Source organism: Pleurodeles waltl, chromosome 12 (assembly GCF_031143425.1).
Source record: "Pleurodeles waltl isolate 20211129_DDA chromosome 12, aPleWal1.hap1.20221129, whole genome shotgun sequence".
Lineage (NCBI taxonomy): Eukaryota > Metazoa > Chordata > Amphibia > Caudata > Salamandridae > Pleurodeles > Pleurodeles waltl.
This window is the reverse complement of record NC_090451.1, coordinates 207,260,967-207,284,846: the sequence shown is the minus strand read 5'-3', so window position 1 is coordinate 207,284,846 and position 23,880 is coordinate 207,260,967. Positions and strand designations below refer to the sequence as shown.

At 46.2% G+C, this 23,880-nt stretch overlaps 1 protein-coding gene across 2 annotated transcripts in view; it reads left to right on the top strand.

The window, feature by feature from the left end:
* ANKRD11 (ankyrin repeat domain containing 11) overlaps window positions 1-23,880 on the top strand; it is a 1,021,414-nt gene that overhangs the window by 904,722 nt on the left and 92,812 nt on the right. The gene's annotated exons all lie outside the window — the stretch shown is intronic.

Here is a 23,880-nt window from a genome sequence, read left to right as displayed (position 1 = left end):
GTCAAACACCACCCTGATGAACTCTGTTTTAGGTGATTCACATTCTGTATGTTTTCATCTCAGGCTGGAGTTGACTGCATTTCATTGTGTCTTTCTGTTTAAGTTAGACACGTTTTGTCTAGTGTACAGCATTAGTTTTTGCATATGGCTTGCACTCATGTCATAATCCTGGTACCAAGGCCAAAAGGGTATAGTGAACGTATAATCAACTGACCAGGACTCTTAGGAATCCCGGCTATGCTGGTAGAAAGCTAGCTATGAAGCAGGGGTTAGTGGTCACAATCAGGGTGGTGGAGGAATATCAGGAGTAATACAAAGTCACTGTGCTAATGTTGTGATCTAAAATACATTTAAGGGAAAGTAAAGGGCAAGAAAGACCAGAGATATCCAAGGACCGACCAGAACTTGGAACACAAAGTTGGATGTGTATGTGTTTAGTTGTAGAGAGGAACACCCATAAAGCATGTAAAAAATATATAATGGAGAACTCTAATTTTGAAATTTTTAGCTTTTTATATGTGTGCGAGTAGTATTTGTTCAACTTTGTTTTTTGATTTATTGATTACCGGCTTGCTCGTGCCGGTTCTCGCACCACCCCTCATGGGCGATTGAGTTTCAGTATCGAGCATTTGGATCTGTGTGTGTGTATATATATATATATATATATATATCAATAGTTAAAGTGACGTTATAGCATTTATAGACCTTTAAATAACAAAAATATTCACAAGTTATCGTGTATTGAAATAACTATAACTTGGGCCCTTCTTATGACCTTACATATCAGATCACTCTTTACAAGTTAAATGACATTTATTCCAGTTTGAGTTTGTATTTAAGCAATAGTTTTTTTATATTACAAAGCAGAGCTGAAACATAACAATAAACTTCGTTTTTTTCAGTGAATCTCTAGTGGTTTTTAATGCAAGTTCAAAATTGAGTACCTTACCGAACTATAAAGTCAAATTTTTTCAGTTAATTTCAGGGTTTTTTGTTTAGATTCTGCTGTCACAATTCCCATCACTGAGCATACCTTTTGACTGTGCCAAGTATGGCGCTGGATGTTCACCCAACCCCTGGCCACTGCACATAGCCTTTGGCCACCTACTGTTAGTGTTGACATCAAGGCTTGTTGTATGGCCAAGCACTGTGCCCCATTGCTGGCCCATCCCACCTCCCACGTCAGACACCCATCCCATATTTTCCAATTTTTTATTTTTTTTGCACTCGTAGGTAGAGCAGGACAGTGCAAGTTTTACTTATTAACACTTTCCAAGACCTCCAGGGAGGGCTGCACTGAGGGCTGCGATTGTTCCCACTGGAAACCCTCTAGTCCTCATAGAAGGCCTCGATGGGTCCTGCTGCATAAACTCTTTATTTTTGGAGGGTTGGCTGCGGGGGCACAAGGCCCAGAGGATCAGGGTACCCCTACCCCCTTGTACATATTTTTTAACACTCTGGAACCAAGGCCTGAAATGGGGGTAAAATGTTTCTGCTGATGTTGCGGCCAGGCAATTAGATTGGTTTGTACCACGGAAATGCAATGGTGTCTAAAAAATGTTTTTAAAAAGAAACTGTCAAAGTGGTATATCTTTTCAATTTGCAATACCTTTTGGATTGATGCTGTCACAGCCATACAGATATCACTATATTTTTACCTTTAATTTCTTTATCAGCTGAACAGAGTAACACATTCACAAAAAGTATGCTTTCTAAGTAATGTTATAGCTTCCTTCCAAATTTGGTGTAGTTCTGTTCAGCCTTTTTTTCCTGACACTTTCCTATGGGGAAAAAGCATTTTGGGGACACTTCCCACTGCTTTTTGTAAAGTTGAGTGAAGATTTGTCAAACTTGCCAAAGGTATTAGCAAAAGACGCAACACTCTTCCTGTGGAAACGTTGATTGATATATATATATATATGTATTTATATATATCAATATATATATGTACGATGGCATGTGTAGCTGCTAATACATATGTTGTGCATAGGATTCCGACATCTAGTGTTGGGCTTGGAGTGTTACAAGTTGTTTTTCTTCGAACAAGTCTTTTCTGATGGATACAACTACCTGTGGATTCCTCACCTTATGAATTCACCCTTGCGCCAGCATCTGACAGAAAATCTTCTTCCCAGCTCTCCATGTCGACGAGGACGTCACAATTGCACAGCTCCACATGACTGTCTGACGTCAGCGTCCCAATAAGAGATCCTTGCCGGCATGCTGACGTCAGTTCCCTTTTTTCCGTGCCTTTGACGCTAACGTTTTTCTCCTAGGTCTCGCTTCTGTTGGAGGTTTCATCTTGTTGCTGTTTCTAGTTACAATGTCTCCCCCTAGGAAGTCCGGTTTCAAGCCATGCAGAGAGTGCGGGGGACACGTCAGTCACTGACTCTCATGACGATTGTCTTTGGTGCCTTAGCTCTGAGCATGATGTCGAGGAGTGTGTGTCTTGCCAGAGCATGTATCTAAAGGCGTTAAAGGAAAGGGAGGCCAAGCTCTTTTTGACCAAGGCGAAGAAGGGTCATAGGAGTCATCGTAGATCCTCTTGCCATGCTTTTTCGAAGAAGCATAAGGAACGGTGCTGTCATGACTCTCGGTGCCGTTCGGCTCTGAGCCGATCGAGGTCTCCATCTCGTCTGCACCGTGCGACGTGGGAGGTGAGTTCGATGGTGACTCCTCAACCCCAGAGTCCTGAGGCTTCTCCGGCACTGTCTGTCTTTGAGTACAGTCCTCGATTTTCACCTGCTGCTCAGGAGTCCGATGTTCAGCAAGCACAGGTGCAACGGGAACACCAGCAGTATCCTGCCTTCCCGGCTCCGGGAGTGGATCTGGCGGCATTTTTTAATGCCATGTTCTCTATGTTCCATGTGATGGCCCCTGCTGGTGCACCGGCTGGTCCCACGGGTCCATTAGCATTTTCGTTGGGCTCCCCTGCTCTGTACAAGGGGGTGCCGTTTATGCCATTCTGTCCGGCTGAGGGTGTCGGTCCAGGGCCAGTCATCGCCTCCAGGCCCTGTGAATCCCATGACGTCGCCTTCCAGATCTATGGCGCCAATTTCATCACCCGGCGCTGATGGTGGAGCCACAAGTATCCTCAGCGTCATTAGGATCCGTGCCGGCGCTGGATCCGAGTGATGGATTCTGCCGGAGTCAATCTTCCTCTCCTGCTCCACGTCAGGTATTGAAGCCAGTGTCTTCAACGTCTGCAAATTGTGTCGACGCCGAGGTTGGAGGCTCGACTGAGGTCACGCTAGAAAGCCTTGCGACTCTTAGAGGAGGAAAAGTATTAAAGGCAGTTGGTGGAGGAGGAGGAGATTGTGGAGCCCTTGAGAGAGTATCAAGGGCTGTATTTGGCCAGTGGGCTGGACACTTCCCCAAGACGCTGTGCCTCAGACCATAATTACAACAGATGCATCAATGATTGTTTGGGGAGCTCACCTAAACAATCTCAACATTCAAGGGCATTGGGATGTCAAACAGAAACAGTTACACATGAACTCCTTGGAGTTATTAGCTATCTTTCTAGCACTCAAAGCTGTCCAACCTCTTCTCAAACAGAAGATTGTTCTTCAAAACAGGCAACATGACAAACATGTATTATCTCAACAAACAGGGAGGGACACATTCTTCTCAACTGTCCCTTTTAGCCCAAAAAATTGGAAATGGGCAATCCACAACCAAATTCATCTATTAGCACAGTACATTCCAGGGATAGACAATCAGCTGGCAGAAATCACCAACAAACTCACAATTGGGAGATTCATCCTCAAGTAATTCAACAGTACTTTCAAAATTCGGGAACACCAAACAGATCTGTTCGCAGCAAGCAAATACAAAACGCCAAAACTTCGCATCCAGACACCCACAACCCCTAACCAAGGGCAATGCTCTATGGATCAGTTGGTCAAGGATATTTGGGTATGCTTTTTCCCCTCTCCCACTCCTTCCATTTCTAGTCAACAAGTTGTGTCAAACCTCACTCAACATGATACTCATAGCACCAACATGGGCACGTCAGCCGTGGTACACAACATTACTAGACCTATCGGTCGTACCACATTCCAAACTCCCATGCAGACCAGATCTGTTGACACAAAACAAAGGTCAGATCAGACATCCAAATCCCAAGGCACTCAATCTAGTGATTTGGCTCCTGAGGTCGTAGAGTTTGGATATTTATAACTCCCATCAGAATGTATGGAAGTTATTAAACAAGCAAGAAAACCCACTACTAGACAGTGCTATTCAAACAAATGGAAAATATATTACTGTCAATCTAAAAATATAGACCCTCTTACAGCATCAATACAAGATATTGTATGTTATTTACTTCATTTACAAAAATCTAACTTAGCATTCTCTTCAATAAAAATACATCTTACTGCAATTTCTGCATATTTACAAAATATACAGCATACCATTTTATTCAGAGTTCCCGTCATTAAGACTTTCATGGAAGGCTTAAAACGTATCATTCCACCTAGAACCAGTTCCATTATGGAATCTAAACATAGTACTTACAAGACTTATGGGTCCACCATTCAAGCCAATGCACTCATGTCAACTGCAATTTTTAACATGGAAAGTTGACTTCCTAGTGGCAATTACTTCTTTAAGAAGAGTAAGTGAAATCCAAGCCTTTACTCTTAAAGAACCTTTCGTCTAAGTACACAAACATAAAGTTGTACTAAGAACAAATCCAAAGTTTCTACCAAAAGTCATATCACCATTTCACATTAATCAAACTGTGGAACTGCCAGTCTTCTTCCCACAGCCAGATTCTGTGGCAGCACGAGCTCTGCATACATTAGACATCAAAAGAGCTTTCATGTACTATATAGACAGAACCAAACCATTTAGAAAAACAAATCAACTATTTGTAGCTTTTCAAAAACCACATATAGGTAATCCTATATCAAAACAAGGTTTAGCAAGATGGATTGTAAGGTGCATCCAAACATGCTATATTAAAGCAAAAAGACAGCTATTAGTTACTCCCAAAGCACATTTTACAAGAAAGAAAGGTGCAACAATGGCTTTCTTAGGGAATTTACCAATGACTGAAATATGTAAAGCAGCTACATGGTCAACACCATATACATTCACTAAACACTACTGTGTAGACGTATTGTCACAACAACAAGCCACAGTGGGGCCAAGCTGTCTTAAAAACGTTGTTGCAAACAACTTCAACTCCTACAGGATAGCCACCGCTATTTTTTGGGAGGACAAACTGCCTTGTAGTCTATGCACAGCATGTGTATCTGCAGCTACACATGCCATTGAACGGAAAATGTCACTTACCCAGTGTACATCTGTTCGTGGCATGTTCTGCTGCAGATTCACATGCACCCTCCCTGCTCCCTGTAAGCCTGTAGTTGTTTAAGTTATTACAGTTGTATATACATTTACATTTGCATGGACATCTCTTACTTTAGATCTATGTACTCTATCACTCCTTCCTTTACCCCTCTGCGGGAAAACAATCTTAACAATGGAGTCGATGCCCATGCGCAACGGAACCGGAGAGGAGGAGTCACCCGATCTTGTGACTCAAAGACTTCTTCGAAGAAAAACATCTTGTAACACTCTGAGCCCAACACTAGATGTCGGAATCCTATGCACAGCATGTGAATCTGCAGCAGAACATGCCACAAACAGATGTACACTGGGTAAGTGACATTTTCCATATATATGCATATATACACATACACACACCTTTAGATTGTTCTTAATTGTTTGAAACTTTGGCATTGAAGCTCTCACTTTATCTGCGAATAATGCAGAATTAAACCACACAGAAACCACAATGGTTCCCGGAGGTTATGTTCCTATATAGCAAAAAATTATCAAAAGAAGAACAAAGATTAATAAAACGGTGGCCAACAGAAAATTCGAAGCAGTTGCAATTCTTAAGTAATGATTTTTTTCACAGCACAATATACAGTTTGCTCCACATAGTACGCCAAACAAACATAAGGAAAATGTACAGTGTAAACGGAAAACAAACGCAAACGGTCTTAAATTCAATGAAATAGTCCACAAAGGATGGAACCTATCACAGTCAATGTTTCATCCACAGTTTGCCAATGATCAACAGCGTTTCAACCCTTGCAATATACAGGGTCATCATCAGGGCAAACAGTATTTGGAGCAATTAAGCAGTTTTTTGTTGGAAATATGAACGTTACATATTGACTGTCATTTTTTGACTTGGAGAGTGGATCTTGATTTTTAGAACAGTCCCTTGAGACTCATAGTGAATGTTGGCATGTTTTGCTTAGAAGTCAGCAATGTAAGAACATGGCCTTGGTATATACTGCCTTGCTCTTTTCTCATCTCTTATTCAGTAGTCTGTATTTCTATATGGTGCTTTTCATTATTGTCATTATATTTGTTTCCAATTTTTGTTATTTTGCTCAAAATATTTTCGTTCACAATTTTATTTTGTTTTCCTGATAACTAGGTTACCCTTCGCTTAAGCCAAAGTACACACACAGACCTTTAGTGCATACTAAACTCTACTTTACTTGATAGTACAAGCCCATGTTTGATCCTTCAAGATGGCCACTTCCTTCTCCATAGTCAAAAATTCAGTCTCTAACTTTCAATCGAGATTCACCTATATTGGCCTTATTACAAATAGTTTTTATGTTGGAGGGTTGGCACACTAAGTATGACCACTTGTAGCAGTGTACCTTTGTTCAGTCACTATCTTCACAGCTATGCTGCCAAAGCCTTATTTCAGTCTACTAAACAAGGTCTTTGTTTCAAACTAGTTTAAAAACCCAATTGCCCAGACTTAAGGAGACTGCTGAAGCCATGCACACTTAAGGACCATAGATTCTATACATTCACAGTGTGCTATTGCGGCGATGAGTCACTTTCTGTGACATTTGTGTGTGTTTTAACCTGACTACCTGCTAACACTACGATAAGGATTTCCTAATGATTCCTAGATTACTAAGCCAGGAATATGATTATTTATACATATGGGATACTTTATTCTGCCACTCTTCGTTTGGGACCACATATTGGTAACTCAGGACATAGCACAACCCTTAGACATGTAGCTTCTCTGACAACTGACCACCCCTCTTGTGAATGCTTTATCCTCCAGGACAACCACAAACTCCAGTGTTTTTTCATGGGCATTTCCTGGCCACATACTTCCTTACAGGCAGCTAGACTTATAACCATAACACTGTTAGATTTATTACCCTTCTGAAAGGACTATCTTAATTTACCAAATCCCCTCCCAGTTCATGGCTTGTGTAGCTATAGACACACAGTATCTCTATACTCCTGCCATTGAGTGTTGGGCTTGGACGTTTTCGTTTGCCATCTGGTCCAGACTTGTCCCCACAGAGCTCCAGGTCAGCGCCTTGTAGTAGTTGTTTTCAGCCCCTTTGGTGTCTACGGACTTGATTAAACTATCCATGCACATTGCTGTCTTTGATATTGTTCCTGTCCTCATCAAGTTCAAGTTCGGGACCCACTCCAGTGTTGTCTCTGAGAATGGTTGACCCACGATGTAACTGACTATTCTGATACTGCCCACAGTGTTGAGTGAAATAACCCTGGGCAGACAACTACCAGGTTTGCAAACTCTGTTCTTGGAGAACAATGAGGCCTCCTGTTCTGCCTGCCTCACCTGTTGTTTGAAGAAGACTGCATTATCTTTGCTATCAAAGTCTTGCTCGACAACCTATTGATCAGCAGCAAGTAGATAACACCCCAGACCTCTTTGGGGATCAAAACATAAAGTAGGAGCCACAGCCATGGACCTTGGATGATTAGGTTTTCATCTTCAGTCCCAAGCCCAGCTTTAGTTCAAAGTCCGAGACTAAGGAACACTAGGCAATCTAGTCAAAGACAATGACCATGAATAAGATGTCCCTCTTCCACCTATCCGTCGCAGAGGCAGAGCACCACCCTCAATGGGGTTTGACATCGAACCCTGAAGCCCAGCATCATGCTTCCAGTACACCACTTTCAGAGGACCATGGTCGGCACTGAAAAAACCCATTTCAGATCAGATGCTGAGCCAAACTCTGGTGGTTCAGCAGCCACAGAGAACTCGCACTGATGATTCTGGAGGCCATCTTCAGCTACCAAGTCTCTGCTTGAGCCCAATTCCACCTCTGCATTGACAAGCCATAAACAAGCTTAGGTGCAAAAGCGTTTGGTGCTGCTAAAACCTCCGTCCTCCACAGCACCTGAGGACCAAGGACAGCCGATCTTGAAGCGCCTTCAGGACAGGCTCAACGCCAGACAGATGCAAATCCTCACCTACACAAAACTGGAAGGATCCTTACTCCATCAAAGCCTCAGACCCCTATTTACCCAAAAGGAAATTGACTTTCCAAGAGGCTCTTGGCTGGCAGCCTGATTCAACCACAAAGACCAAGAAGCACTGGCACCAGGGCATATGCCCTATACCTCCTAGACCCACAACTTCACCACCTCCTCTTGTTCTCGCAGCATCACCTCAGCTACAAGGAGGCCCTCTGATTGAACCGCCAGCGGGTTCCCCACTTCCTTCCATTGGGGGGGAGGTAGTTCTCATTACCCACTGGATCCGTATGGCGCTTCACATGAACTTCGGCCCCCAGTATGACCCATGGGATGACTGGTGTCAGCCCACCTAGGGATACCAATTCAGATCTTTACCCTGCCAGCCCATCACTACCAGAAGACACTAACTCATACCATGATGTTCTTAATCGGGCTGCTGCCTTCCACAAGGTGGATTTGCATATGGTCCAGGAGGAGCAGGACTTTTTTGTGAAGAAGCTGTCCTTCACCCACCATTCTTCACAGTTAATCCCTTTGTTCAAGGAAATGCTTAAACCTGCTTCTGAGGTATTTAAGGAGCCGGGTAAACCCAGGATAATCACCCCTAGAGTGGATAAGAAATACAGGATCTCACTGTCTAACCCTTTTTACATCAAGGGTCAACACCCCCCACCACTCCCCCCGCCCCCACCCCCCCAACTCCATCCTCCTTCCCCCACAACCCTTAAATATGCTAATGCCCAGGGCACTGGGAACACACCCCCACGGACAAGGAGAGAAGGTAAATGGGTGCAGTGGGTAAGAGTTGTGATACTCAGTCTGCGACCTAGTGGCACATCACCACCGCTATCGGCCTACTCTCCATGTGTGATCGGGTACACTCGGAAGGATTGAGGAGCTCCTCCAACACCTCCCAGACCAGTACAAAAAATGAAATCCAGAGCTCATTTCTGAGGGGGAAACTAATTTCCAGCACCACCATTTTGTGGTGTGCCTCTGATTCTGCTGACACTCCAGCACATGGCATAAACCCCTAGTGTCCTCATTTGCACGCCATGCCTGGCTGCGTGACTCTGGCTTCAAGCCAGACGTGTAGCAGCACCTGCTCAACCTCGCCTTCAATTGGGTGCACGTCTTTGGTCTGTAGGTTGACCAGGCTCTTAATACGCCTTCTCCCCTGAGTTCCTTTTGGAGGTCACAGGCCTGATCGGTGTCCAAAACAAACTCACCAGAAGCCACCACCTCCTGTCAGATGTCAGAGCAACAGCAGACCGCTTCTCAATGATTATCAAGAGGAAGTTATGGGTGGATTAACTCTCGGATAGAGGGAAAGGTAGAGTGGCTAACGGAACCACCAAAGCCTAGCAGTGACTTTCTCTCCTCCACCCTCCCCTGATCCCCCTCCCCCCCCCTTCCAATATGCTCCCCCTAATACCACTACAACTCTGGGGGTTGACTATAGGGGTTTTTAGCACGGTGGCAAGAGATCATCTCAGATCTCTGGGTCTTCTCTGTCATAGGGCAGGGTTACTGTTTAGAGCTCACTGCAACACCACCAAATATTCTTCCACATGAACACAACCTGTTCCCCAGAACATCAGCACCTCCTCCAAGAAGTACAAGCACTCATTTGCAAAAGGGCCATAGAACCCGTGCCACCTTACAAACTCAGGAGAAGAGTATACTTCCTTATCCGAAATGAGATCAGGTCACTACAGCCTATACTCGATCTGAGGCCCTCTATGCATAAATAATCTCAGCGCTTTCACATGGTCACACTCCAGGATGTTATCCCTCTATTACAGTAAGGCCACCTCATGACTTCACTCAACTTGAAGGATGCCTACATTCACATTCACATCCACATCTGTCCTGCACATTGCCACCTTCTCCGGTTTGTGGTAAGTGGGCAGCATTTTCAGTTCAGAGGTCACCCTTCGGGTCATAACACCCTCCAGGATATTCACAAGTGCCTTGTGTGGTTGCTGCTTCTCTCAGGAGGACATGCATTCACATGTTCTCTTAGTTTGACTGGCTAAACAGGAGTGAAAACGAACAGCAGTGCCTGGCCCATACTCAGGGCACAATAGCCCTATTGCACAACCTAGGGCTTACTGTCAACAAGCTGAAGTTACACCTTCATGGTTAGATGGTTGTAGGAGTGGTCAAAAGTGGAGATCAGTGGTAGGATTTAGTGTTAAAGCAATCTGTAGCAAAACCAACCCTTTCTAAACCTAGTATTGCAAGTGACAATCACAATGTATGCTTCCCTCACCAAGGGAGGGATGCGCATTTTCTGGACTAAACCGCTCACGGTATGTTGACATCCCACAAACTGGGTTTCCACATCACCTGCCTGAAGCTACTGGCCATTGAGTTTGCACTCAGTTTTTTCAGCCACATTCAGCACCAAATGGTCTTCAGATGCACAGACCAGGTTACTGCGGGATATTACCTCCAGAAACGTACTCACCATAGTTGTCAGCGTTTGCCTCAGAGCATTTGGCTGTGAGCAATTTACCATAAAGTCTATCTACTGGTGGAGTACATGCCGGGAGTAGACAACTACTTTGCACACCTTTTCAGCAGGATGCAGCAGCAAGACAACAAGTGGGAACTGCACCCGCAAGTTCTGCTTCCCTACTTCAGTCGTTGAATGTTTCCAGATGTAGACCTCTTTGTTACTGCCGAGAACACCAGATGCCCATACTTCACCTCCAAGTTCCCACACCCGCAGTCCATGGGCAATGCACTATGAATGAACTGGTCATGGATGTTTGCCTAAACTTTACGCCTCTATCGCTCCTTCCATTTGTGGATTGCAAACATACCTCACTCACCTCTTAGTGGCTTCCATGTGGGTTAGCCAACCCTGGTTCACCACTGTACTCTGCCTATCCCTAGACCCCTAGGCCAGGCTAGCCAGTCGGACGACCTTCTGGCCCAAAACCACTCAGGCACTGAACCCCAGGTAGGTCAGGCTTGCGTTTTGGCTCCTGACGTCCTGGAAATTGGCTTACCTCAGTCTTCTGTCTGAATGTGTCCATTCTCAAGGAGGCCTGCAGACCTACCATGTAGGCCTGCTGTGCAATCAAGTGGAAAAGGTTTGTTCACAACTGTCTCCCCAAACAGTCGACCCTGTCAAGCCTACTTTCCAACAGCTAGTATGCTACTTGCTTCACTTACAGATGTCGGGTCTCAACTGCACATCCCCCAGGGTGCTTTTAGCTGCACACCTTCATAATAGGGAATACAGATCCCTATTCCTGTCATTGAGTGAACTACAATACTTTCAGTACAACCACTCTACTCTACCTTTTTCCTCACAAATTTGAGCTGAGAGCTCAGGTGAACTTAGACTCTCTTCCTTTTGAGCAGTCCATCACTCCTCCAGCATTCTTTACTCTCCTCACATCTCAAAGGGGGACAGACTTCATCCGTTGGGCCCTAGGCTTGTACATAGATCGTACCAAAAATCTTCAAGTGGATAATGGCGATTTTCCACAGCCTTATAGGCAGAAAATCGGGATTTAAAAAAAGAAAACAGTTGCTAGGATTATGAAATCTTTTTTTTTTTTGCTGCTCACAACTTAGAACATTGGTAACATTCCAATAAACTATAAAGTCCAGCAACCATCTTCCTTCTTTAAGCGCTGATAACAAGATAAAATTTGAAACAAATATTTAGGAATCCATAGACAATTATTACAAACGCACAATCCACGACGAACAAAAATATGATTTCAGGAACTGCTTTCAGCCTGATAGAGAAAATCCATACTTATGAGGGTGGGTTTAGAAAAGATGGGGTGATCCTATATTCACAACAGCTGTAATATAGTAGGCACTGAACATGTTTTCATTTGACTAATTTCTAGCTCTTAAAACATCTTGCAGAATAACACCCAGGGCAAAAGCTTTCGAAGCTGATGCACCCCTAACTAAATGCGCTCCAAACTTACTCCCATCCACCCCTTAGTCACTCATGACCTCCTTCACCCATCTTGCCAACGTTTGGGGTGAGACTACTATATGAGCCCATCTATAAGAAATGAGTAATTGAGCAACGTTTCTCAAACTTTCAGTTCTCCTCTCGTACTCTTTCAGACATTTAACCACTCTTTATTACAAAATAAGGATAGAAAATAGACATTAAGTTTTTGTTCTTCTCCATATGTAAAAACAAACACTCTGTGTCCGATAAGCTCTGTTTGTAGTATCCAAAGCTCTTACATCCAAAGTTCTTCTGAAGGATGCCAGACAAAGCAAAACAGTCAGTTTTTAAGAAATAAGTTGGAGAGATGGTCTAGCGTTACCGCCCCAACTTACTAACGCCTGTAATACCTAACTAACATCCCAAAGAGAAGAGTATTTGGGAATAGGAGGATTGAGGATTTGCCTACTCTGCATAACCTTTTCCGTAAAAATATTTTGCCCAGCAGTTTTTGTGAACGATAGACGTTTATCGTTCTATAAGACAAACTTGATCCAAATAACTCAGTTAAGTACTCAATCACATGGGCTGTATCTGTTTAAACTCAATCAAAATTCCGGCAAACATACCTAGAAATATTTTTTTTTTTTTCCAAGCCAATCTATATCCCTTCCTGGTTCCTGACTCCCAGGACTCTGATATAAGCTTAAAGGCTTCTGCCTAAAGACCTGGGATTTCCCAGTGTCTCCTGAAATCTTCCAGGCCATTGAGTCTGCTAGTCTCTGATCTATGAGAGGGGTACATTCTCCTTCCAGTCCTAGGATTACCTCTCAAAGTAGGAATCAGAAGGGGAAAGTCTATTAGCATTTCCATTATGTAGGAAAATGGCTCCCTGTTGCAGTTACCCCCCACTTTTTGCCCAATATTGATGCTGACTTGACTGAAGTGTGCTGGGACCCTGTTAACCAGGCCCCAGCACCAGTGTTCTTTCACTAAAAATTTATCATTGTTTCTACAATTGGCACACCTCTGGCACACAGATAAGTCCCTTGTAAGCGGTACCAGTGGTACCAAGGGCCGTGTGACCAGGGAAGGTCCCTAAGGGCTGCAGCATGTTGTGCCACCCTAAGGGACCCCTCACCTAACACATGCACACTACCATTGTAGATTGTGTGTGTTGGTGGGGAGAAAAAGGCAAAGTCGACATGGCATCCCCCTCAGGATGCCATGCCCACAAAATACTGCCTGTGGCATAGGTAAGTCACCCTTCTAGCAGGCCTTACAGCCCTAAGGCAGGGTGCACTATACCACAGGTGAGGGCATAGCTGCATGAGCAATATGCCCCTACAGTGTCTGTCTATTCTTAGACATTGTAAGTACAGTGTGCCCATATTAAGAATATGGTCTGGGAGTTTGTCAAAACGAACGCCACAGCTCCATAATGGCTACACTGAATACTGGGAAGTTTGGTATCAAACTTCTCAGAATAATAAACCCACACTGATGCCAGTGTTGGATTTATTAAAAAAATGTACACAGAGGGCATCCTAGAGATGCCCTCTGTATTTTACCCAATCCTTCAGTGCAGGACTGACTGGTCTGTACCAGCCTGCTGCTGAGAGACGAGTTTCTGACCCCGTGGGGTGAGAGCCTTTGTGCTGTCTGAGGCCAGAAACAAAGCCGGCACTGGGTGTAGATTCTTAACACCTCCCCCCTGCAGGAACTGTAACACCTAGCAGTGAGCCTCAAAGGCTCAAGCTTCATGTTACAATGCCCCAGGGCACTCCAGCTAGTGGAGATGCCCGCCCCCTGGACACAGCCCCCACTTTTGGCGGCAAGTCCAGGGGAGATGATGAGAAAAACAAGGAGTCACCCACCAGTCAGGACAGCCCCTAAGGTGTCCTGAGCTGAGGTGACCCCTCCCTTTAGAAATCCTCCATCTTAGTTTTGGAGGATTCCCCCAATAGGATTAGGGATGTGCCCCCCTCCCCTCAGGGAGGAGGCACAAAGAGGGTGTAGCCACCCGCAAGGACAGTAGCCATTGGCTACTGCCCTCCCAGACCTAAACACACCCCTAAATGCAGTATTTAGGGGCACCCCAGAACCTAGGAAACTAGATTCCTGCAACCTGAAGAAACAAGGAGGACTGCTGACCTACAAGCCTGCAGAGGAGGAGGAAGACAACAACTGCTTTGGCCCCAGCCCTACCGGCCTGTCTCCAACTTTGAAAACCTGCAACCAGCGATGCATCTGACAGGGACCAGCGACCTCTGAAGCCTCAGAGGACTGCCCTGGACTAAAGGACCAAGAAACTCCAGTGAACAGCGGCCCTGTTCAAAACCAGCTACTTCTTTGCAACAAAGAGGCAACTTCTAAAGACTGCACGTTTCCTGCCGGAAGAGTGAGACTTCTCACTCTGCACCCGACGCCCCCGGCTCGAGATTCAGAAAACCAACACCTCAGGGAGGACTCCCCGGCAACTGCGAGCCCGTGAGTAACCCGAGACGACCCTCCGAGACGACCCTCCTGGGTCCCTCCATTGTGTTCTACCTGAAACCCAACGCCTGCTTTGAACAAGACACCCGGCCGCCCCTGTGCCATGAGGGTGTGTTTTGTGTGCCTACTTGTGTCCCCCGAGGACGCAGGTACTTACCTGCTGGCAGACTGGAACTGTAGCACCCCTGTTCTCCATAGGCGCCAATGTGTTTTGGGCACCTTTTTGACCTCTGCACCTGACCGGCCCTGAGCTGCTGGTGTGGTAACTTTGGGGTTGCCTTGAACCCCCAACAGTGGGCTGCCTATGCCCCAGAACTTAGACTTATAAGTGTTTTGCTTACCTCCTAATCTAACCTTTACGTACCTCCCCCAGGAACTGTTGATTTTTGCACTATGTCCACTTGGAAAATAGCTTATTGCCATTTTTACAATGACTTTATATGATGTTGCTTTTATTCAAAGTTCCTAAAGTATCTAAGTGAAGTACCTTGCATTTAATGTGTTTACTGCAAATCTTGAACCTGTGGTTCTTAAAATAAACTAAGAAAATATATTTTTCAATATAAAAATCTATTGGCCTGGAGTAAGTCTTTGAATGTGTGTTCGTCATTTATTGCCTGTGTGTGTAGAACAAATGCTGAACACTACCCTCTGATAAGCCTACTGCTCGACCACACTACCACAAAATAGAGCATTAGAATTATTTAATTTTGCCAATATCTTACCTATAGGGGGAACCCTTGGACCCTGTGCACACTATTTCCTACTTTGAAATAGTATATACAGAGCCAACTTCCTACATTGGTCGATCAGCGGTGGGGTCTAAGACTTTGCATTTGCTGGACTACTCAGCCAATACCTGATCACACAACTAAATTGTCATTAGAAACTGATTTGAGCAATTTTTCTAAATTTATAAAAGTCCTGCTAGCCTTGTGTAAGTCCCTTTTTGATGGATACAACTACCTGTGGATTCCTCACCTATTGCGCCAGCACTCAACGGAAATCTTCTTCCTAGCTTCTGCACGTCGACGAGGACGTCACAGTTGCCCATGCGACGCCGTCTGACGTCATACAGGCAATAAGAGGTCCTCGCCGACGTCAGTTCCCTTTTTTCCGTGCCATTCGAAACGGTTATCTTCGAGGGAGCTACTGTTACTGTTCGACAGTTACAGTGTGTTTTTTGGATATATGTTTTCTTTGAGATTACAATGTCGCAAAGAAAGTCAGGATTCAAGCCCTGCCGTGAGTGTGGGGGCAAAATGTCGGTAACGGACCTACATTCTGACTGCTTGTGGTGTCTTAGTTCCGATCATGATGTTGACAAGTGCGATTCTTGTCAGCATATGAATCCTAAGGCCCTGAAAGAGCGCGAGGCCAAGCTTTTTCTGGCGAATTCGAAAAAGAAGGAAAAGAGGCGTCATCGAAAATCCTCGTCACCGAAGTCTCATCGGCGTCATTGGGACTCCCGGCGTCGTCGAGAATCACGGCGCCGGTCGAGTAGGGAGAGGTCTCGGTCGAGGTCACCATCAACTCGACGTCGGAAGACTTGGGAAGTCAGTCCCACTGTCACTCCCCAGCTGTCGACGCCGTTGCCTTCTCCAGCTTCACCAACTTCGCCCGTGTCATCGGGCCAACCACCTTCAGTGTTTGAGGTTCCGCAGCCTCAGATGTTTTCTCAGTCTTTGCAGACGTCGAGACCGGTGTCGCCTTCGAACCAGGCACCCCAGTACCCGGCTTTCCCGGCCCCTGGAGCTGATAGTACCGCATTTTTAAATGCGATGTTTTCCGTCTTTCAACAGATGGCTCCAGGTGGTGGACCGGCTGGTCCTTCGGGCCCTTTGGCCTTCAACTTAGGTGCTCCGGCTCCGCTTCGACCAGCACCCTTTATGCCCTTTCTCCCCCTGGGGAACGTGGGCTCGGTGCCGGTATCGGCTCCGGTGGCTCCTGAGACTTCGGCTCCGACAGCTTCGGCTCCGGCGGCTTCGATGTTTCAGCCAGTGACGCCGTCTAGACCTACGACTCCGAGGCAGTCTTCACTTCATCCGGTTCCTCGTTCGGCGCCGAAGAGGCCTATGGCGCCTGTAGAGCCGGCGTCGGACGGATCCGAGGATCGGCGTCATTCTTCGATGTCCGCTGACGCCATGTTGACGCCGAGAATAGAGGAGAGGCTGCACTCGAGGAGGCTTGCTCTCCACCTCCTTGAAGAGCAGGAGTACCAGAGACAAAACCTGGAGGAAGGAGAGATTGAGGACTCTCGTGAGGGTCTCCATGGACTGGACACTGCTAGTGGCCTAGATACCTCTCCTGAGTGGGACTTGTCATCTCCTGGGGAGTACACAGAAGAGGCGGCCACTTTTCATTCTGTTATCAGGAGGGCAGCTGGTTTCCTGGATCTCCCCTTGCCGGTGACTGAAGCCAAGCAGAATTTGTTGACAGAGGTGTTGCACCCTGCCTCTACATCGGCAGAACCACTTTTGTCATTCAATGAAGCGCTACTGGACCCTATAATGGAAGTCTGGAAGAAGCCGGTGTCTTCTTCAGCTGTCAATAGATCTGTGGCTAGGAGGTATCGGGTTGCACCGGTTGACCCAGGTTTTCTTACCAGGCATCCAACGCCTGAAAGCTTGGTGGTCCAGGCTTCCTGCTCGGCAAGGTCTGCTCCTGGGTCTTTTCCAGCTGTGCCCTCGGATAGAGACTCCAAGAAGATGGACATGGCATCCAAAAAGGTGTTCTCTTCATGTAGCATGGCATTGAAGTCCACCAATGCTACATGTATTTTAGGAAGGTACATTTATGCCCTGATGGACGAGATTGCATCAACGCATACAGAGGTTCCTCAGGGGCTATTAAGCCTGGTATCGGACACTCAGGCAGCTGCAACTCAGGTTATCCAATCTGGGTTGGATACAACTGACTCGGTTGCTAGGGCAATGGGCACTGCTGTAGTTACGAGGAGGCAGGCTTGGCTTCGTAACTCAGGATTTTCCTCGAATGTGCAGTCGACCCTACTGGACCTTCCTTTTGATGGGGACAAGCTCTTTGGTGCCAAGGCGGATTCGGCCTTAGAAAGGTTTAAAGAGAGCAGGGCCACAGCCAAGTCGCTGGGCTTGCAAGCCACTTCTTCTGCTTCCTCCAGATTTTTTAGGAGGTTTCGAGGATTTGGTAGTGGTTCCTCCTCCTCCTCCTTTCGAGGGAAATTCCAGCAGCCTACCTCTGCTCTCTCCTATAGATCTTTTAGAGGGAGGGGTAGGGTCCGTACCAGGGGAGCAACTCCGCAGCACTCTGCCTCTTCCTCTTCCTCTGGAGGGGTGCAGCAGGGGAAGCAGTGGGAGGTCATAACTTCAGACTCCTGGGTTACCAGCATTGTGAGAAACGGCTCTACCCTTCCCTTTCGGGAGTTTCTGCCCCCCATCCCGCCCCGCCGATCTTATTGTTCAGAAGAGCACCTCCTGTTAGAACAGGAGGTTCAAGTCCTCCTTTCAAAGGGCGCGGTGGAGTTGGTCCCAGAGCAGGAAAGGGGTCAAGGTTGTTATTCAAGGTACTTCCTGATCCCCAAGAAGGATGGTAGGTTGAGACCAATCCTGGACCTAAGGATCCTGAATTGGTTCCTCAAACAGGAAAAGTTCAAGATGCTGACCCTAGCTCATGTGCTTTTGGCGCTGAACAATGGAGATTGGATGGTGTCTGTCAACTTGCAGGATGCTTACTTTCATATCCCGATACTCAAGTCGCACAGGAAGTATCTCCGTTTTGTGGTGGGGTCGCAGCACTATCAGTTTGCGGTCCTCCCTTTTGGTCTTACTTCAGCACCTCGAGTCTTCACGAAGGTGATATCGGTGGTTGCAGCGGAGATCAGAAGGAAGGAGATAGCAGTATTTCCTTATCTGGACGACTGGTTGATCAAAGCCAAGTCTCCGGAGCTCGTGTTGCATCACCTACAGTCGACAACCCAGTTGTTGTTCGACCTGGGTTTTTCGGTGAACGTGCCCAAATCTCACCTAGAGCCCTCTCAGCGCCTCCTGTTCATAGGGGCAATACTGGATACAACATTGAATCGAGCCTTTCCTCCGCCTCAGCGGATTCAGGACATTCAGGCGTTGGTTCCAATGTTTCGAATTGGAGCGGTTATTCCGGTCCTCAAGGTCCTACGTCTGCTCGGTCTGTTTGCTTCTTGCATACTGTTGGTCACGCATGCTCGCTGGCACATGAAGCTCTTCAGTGGTGCCTTCGAAGGCAGTGATCTCAACACAAAGGAGATCTCGATGGTTCGGTAAGGATCTCCAGAGATGCTGCCATGGATTTGAAATGGTGGATTGCGGACGACAATCTTTCTCGAGGAAGGCCGTTCTCGCAAGCTCCACCTGTGGCCACAGTAATAACAGGAGCTCATCTGGGAGACCTGGAGATCAAAGGTCTTTGGTCTCCAGTAGAACAGATGTTTCATATAAATCTGTTGGAGTTACGGGCTGTACGTCTGGCTCTCAAGGCCTTCCTCCCATCCCTTCGCGGTCAGTCGGTTCAGGTCCTGACGGACAATACTACCGCGATGTGGTATATAAACAAACAGGGAGGGGTAGGGTCGTACCTTCTCTGCAGAGAAGCTCTTCGGCTATAGTCCTGGGCAAAGGACCATCAGATTGGCTTGGTAGCAAATCATCTGGCCGGAGTCTTGAACGTACGTGCGGACAGTCTCGGTCGCCGTTTCTCGGCCGATCATGAGTGGCGTCTCCATCCGGATCAAGTCCGTCTAATCTTCCAGATATGGGGGTTTCCTCGGATAGATCTCTTTGCCACTCGGAAGAACTCGCACTGCCCGTTATTTTGCAGCCTCCAGTATCCGGGACAAGGAGCATTGGGGGACGCGTTTCAGATGACCTGGTGCGACCAGTTGCTTTACGCGTTTCCTCCCATACCCTTGATTCCTCGAGTATTGAGGAAAATTCGCCAAGACCGGGCCCAAGTCCTCTTAATAGCTCTGGATTGGCCGAGGAGGGTATGGTACTCGGACCTTCTCCAACTCTCGCTATGCCCTCCGCTCTATCTCCCTCTCAGGGCAGACCTCCTCTCGCAGGGGCAGGTTTTGCACCCCCACCTCCAGAGCTTGCACCTTCATGCCTGGAGATTGAACGGGGCAACCTGAGTTCCTTCTCTCTCCCATCTGATGTAGTGGATGTTATCTTAGCGGCCAGGCGACACTCCACTAAATCTATCTACGCTAATAGGTGGTCTAAATTTGTGGTTTGGTGTGGCGAGAGGCAGATTGATCCTTTACGTGCTCACTTGTCAGATATTTTATCTTTTGCATTGTCTCTGGCACAGAAGGGTTGTGCAGTGGCTACGGTTAAGGGATACTTGTCTGCCCTATCAGCCTTTCTTTGTCTTCCAGACCAGCCTTCTTTATTCAAATCCCCTATAGTACGTAGATTCCTGAAAGGTCTTATTAATAAATTCCCTCCTACTTCTTTCATTGTGCCTAAGTGGGATTTAAACTTGGTCCTAACTTTTCTTATGGGGTCCCCTTTTGAGCCTATGTATTCTTGCACCATGAGATTATTGGTCCTAAAGACGTTTTTTCTGGTTGCAATTACTTCTGCAAGGAGAGTGAGTGAGTTGCAAGCTCTATCTGTAAAACCCCCTTATACATCTTTTTATGGGCATAAGGTGGTGTTGAGGACCAAGGCTGCTTTCCTACCGAAGGTTGTTTCACCCTTTCATATGGCCCAGACGATAACTCTTTCCACGTTTTATCCTCCGCCTCATCCTTCAAAGAAAGAAGAGAGACTTCACCGCTTAGATCCAAGGAGGGCGTTAAGCTTTTATATGGATAGAACGAAGGATTTCAGGCTGGAGGATCAGCTCTTCATCGGGTACGTGGGAAAGAGGAGAGGAAAGGCAGTCCACAAGAGAACACTCTCCAGGTGGGTTGTTCTTTGCATTAAAATGTGTTACTCTTTAGCAAAGAAAGAACCCCCTGATGGCATAAGAGCTCATTCCACCAGAGCTAAGTCGGCCTCTTCGGCCTTGACTAGGGGTGTTCCTGTGGTTAACATCTGCAAGGCCGCAACTTGGTCGTCCCTTCATACTTTTGCGAAGCATTACTGCTTGGACTAGGAGGTCAGAAGGGATGGCCATTTTGCACAGTCGGTGCTGCAGGATTTCTTGGTTTGACCATTCAAGCACCCACCACCGAGTGCGGTACTGCTTTGGGACTCTATTCATTAGGTGAGGAATCCACAGGTAGTTGTATCCATCAGAAGAACGAGTTACTTACCTTCGGTAACGACTTTTCTGGTGGATACATTAGCTACCTGTGGATTCCTCACGGTCCACCCGCCTCCCTGTTGCCTGTCTGGTCTAACCAGGTAATTCTTGAGTGTGCTCCTCTTGGCTCTGAGGACTTGTATATATTCTGTGTGTATGTTCATATGTATATATATTGCTCATATATTTATTTATTTGTTTGGGGAAAAAAAAAGAAGAATTAAGTTCTTAGAATGATGTATTTATTTGGAATATCATTAAATATTGCTATTTGTTCTTTTATCTCAATGGCCTATTATTCTCAGGCACGTAAAGAAATGTTGGTACTGACGTCGGCGAGGACCTCTTATTGCCTGTATGACGTCAGACGGCTTCGCGTGGGCAATTGTGACATCCTCGTCGACGTGCAGAAGCTAGGAAGAAGATTTCCGTCGAATGCTGGCCCAATGGAAGTATTCATTAGGTGAGGAATCCACAGGTAGCTAATGTATCCACCAGAAAAGTCGTTACCGAAGGTAAGTAACTTGTTCGTCTGGGACATTCAGGATATGGTTCTGATGCTTAGGGGTCTGTCCTGGGTTTCAATGAGGATGGCTCTGCACCTTCTTGGTCTCCTGGCCTCCTGTATCCTTGCTATGAGTGCTAGGTGGCACATGCGGGACCTTACAGGAAGCCCTCATATACCAGTGAGCTCAGCATCAGGACCACCTCTCCTCCATTCAGATTCCAAAGGAAAGGGTGCAGGATCTGCATTGGTGGCTGGAGGACAGCAACTTGACCTGAGACCTGCTACTCTCCTATCCACCCCTAGAATTCCGATTGGTGACACTCCTTTCTACTGGGTTGGCGTTATCTGGGAGAGGTGGAGATCAGAGGTCTCTGGTGGAGGGCCTTCTTCTTATCAACCTTCTGGAACTACGAGTAATTTATGTGGCCATTTAAGCCTTCGTGCCATCCAACAGAGGGATGCTGTTTTCTGTCCTGACAGATAACCCTACTGCCATGTAGCACTCACAACAAGCGGAGCAGAATGGGGTCCTAGATCCTACGACCGGAGGCTAACCTGCTGGAGGTAGCTGGACTAGCCGAGCATTTTCCTGTTTGCAGTAACCGGGCAGGGTCCCTGTATGCCAGAGCAGACGCGCTAAGCAGGCTGGCAGATCACAAGTGGAGTCCCAAACCCATTGTGGTGCAGGACGTCTTAGATAATTGGGGCAACTCAGTGGCTAGATCTATTTTTCACAGCCAAGAATGCACAGTCAGCACTTTTGCATGCTGAGTTTTCTCCATTGCATTTGTTAGGAGAAACATTCCAGTTGGTATGGAACCAATTCCATACCCACTGTTTCCTTTCCTCCCTTTGGTTCTGAGGATCAGGACCTACTGGAAGTGTCATTCTAATTGTCCTGGACTGGTCCAGGAGAGGTGGTACCCAGAGTTCCTGATCATTTGTGGCAGGACCTTCTGTCTCAGCAACAGGACAGGGTTCTGCATCTGATTCTCCTCAATATAGGCACCACTTTGCGTGGAATGGTGGCACTTCTTCAATGCATGCGAACTGAGGTGGTTAATGTCATCTTTGTGGCCAGACTCTCTTCCACAAAATCAATCTATGCTTGGTGCTGGAAGAAATTTGCTGCTTGGTGTAGAGCTGGAATTGCTGACCATTTAAAGGCCAAACTGTGTGATTTTCTCTTATTGTTCTTCTATTAGCCCAGAAAAGGCCTGTAATAGGTACTGTGAACGGTTGTTTATTGGTCTTTTTGGCCATTATATGTTTATCACAACAAACTTACTTGTGTAAGTCTCTGGTTGTGAGCAGTTTTATTGAGCGTCTGATTCAAGTTTACCCACAAACCATTTTTGGTAGCCAGGTGAGACCTTGACTAGTATAAACGTTTGTTATGCGCATGCCATTTGAGCCTCTTCGCCACTGTTGCAAAAGGCTGTTGTTGTCGACAACAGTTTACTTAGTGGAATCACATTGGCATGCTGCATGAGTGAACTGTAAGCATTGTTGGTACAACCACCCACTTTTCAGACATGTTGGTATTGGTGGCCTTTCTTCCCATAATTGTTACCTGTTGATCACTTTTAGTGTTCTTGGTCTGTCTAACCTCTCAAAGGAAGAGGAGAGACTCAGTACTTTTTCAGGTATGACGAAAGGTAAAGCAGTGCAGAATAGAACCCAGTCAAGTTGGATATTCTTCTGTAGTGTAGCCATTTTAAATATAGCTTCATGCACGTTAGTTTGACATTCTAGGCTGCTGTGCACTTTGCCCTAGATATATTTTATTCTGCTTCGCACTGTTATTTTACAATAACCAGTTTTAACAGTCTTGTTTAAATTTCTTCTATCACACTGTTTAGCTTAGTTCAACACTGTGTTCTCAAATAATGCATTCTTGATCGCCCTGTGCTTTAGTCAAGGCTACCGTCTGGTACATTGCCAGTAAACGTAGTAGAAGTTTAGTCTCAGGTATTCGTAGAAAATACACATCCTTACGTAGAGACATTTTCTTAGAACATCTGCGTGTTAGTTATAAAAACACTTCCTAGTCCTAGTACACGTCAGGAGGGAGATTCCAGGCAGGGACCTACAACTAGATGCTGAATGCCCCGTTGCAGATGCTGATGCAGATTACAGGCCTTTGCTCAGGTATGAGGGTTGATGTCCTCCCGGGGGAACCTGAAAGGCAGTCTTAGAGCTTAACATGCTGTGCTCGAAATATAACTTAGAGAGAAAATAATCTAGCGGCACTATGATAGCCTTATTCTTGTGCTTCACTCTCATCGTTACTATATTAATCCTACTGTGTTGTATAGTTCTGGTTATTGCAGCTCACGCTTTGCTATCTAAAATGCAGTCGTTTTATTACACCAATCTT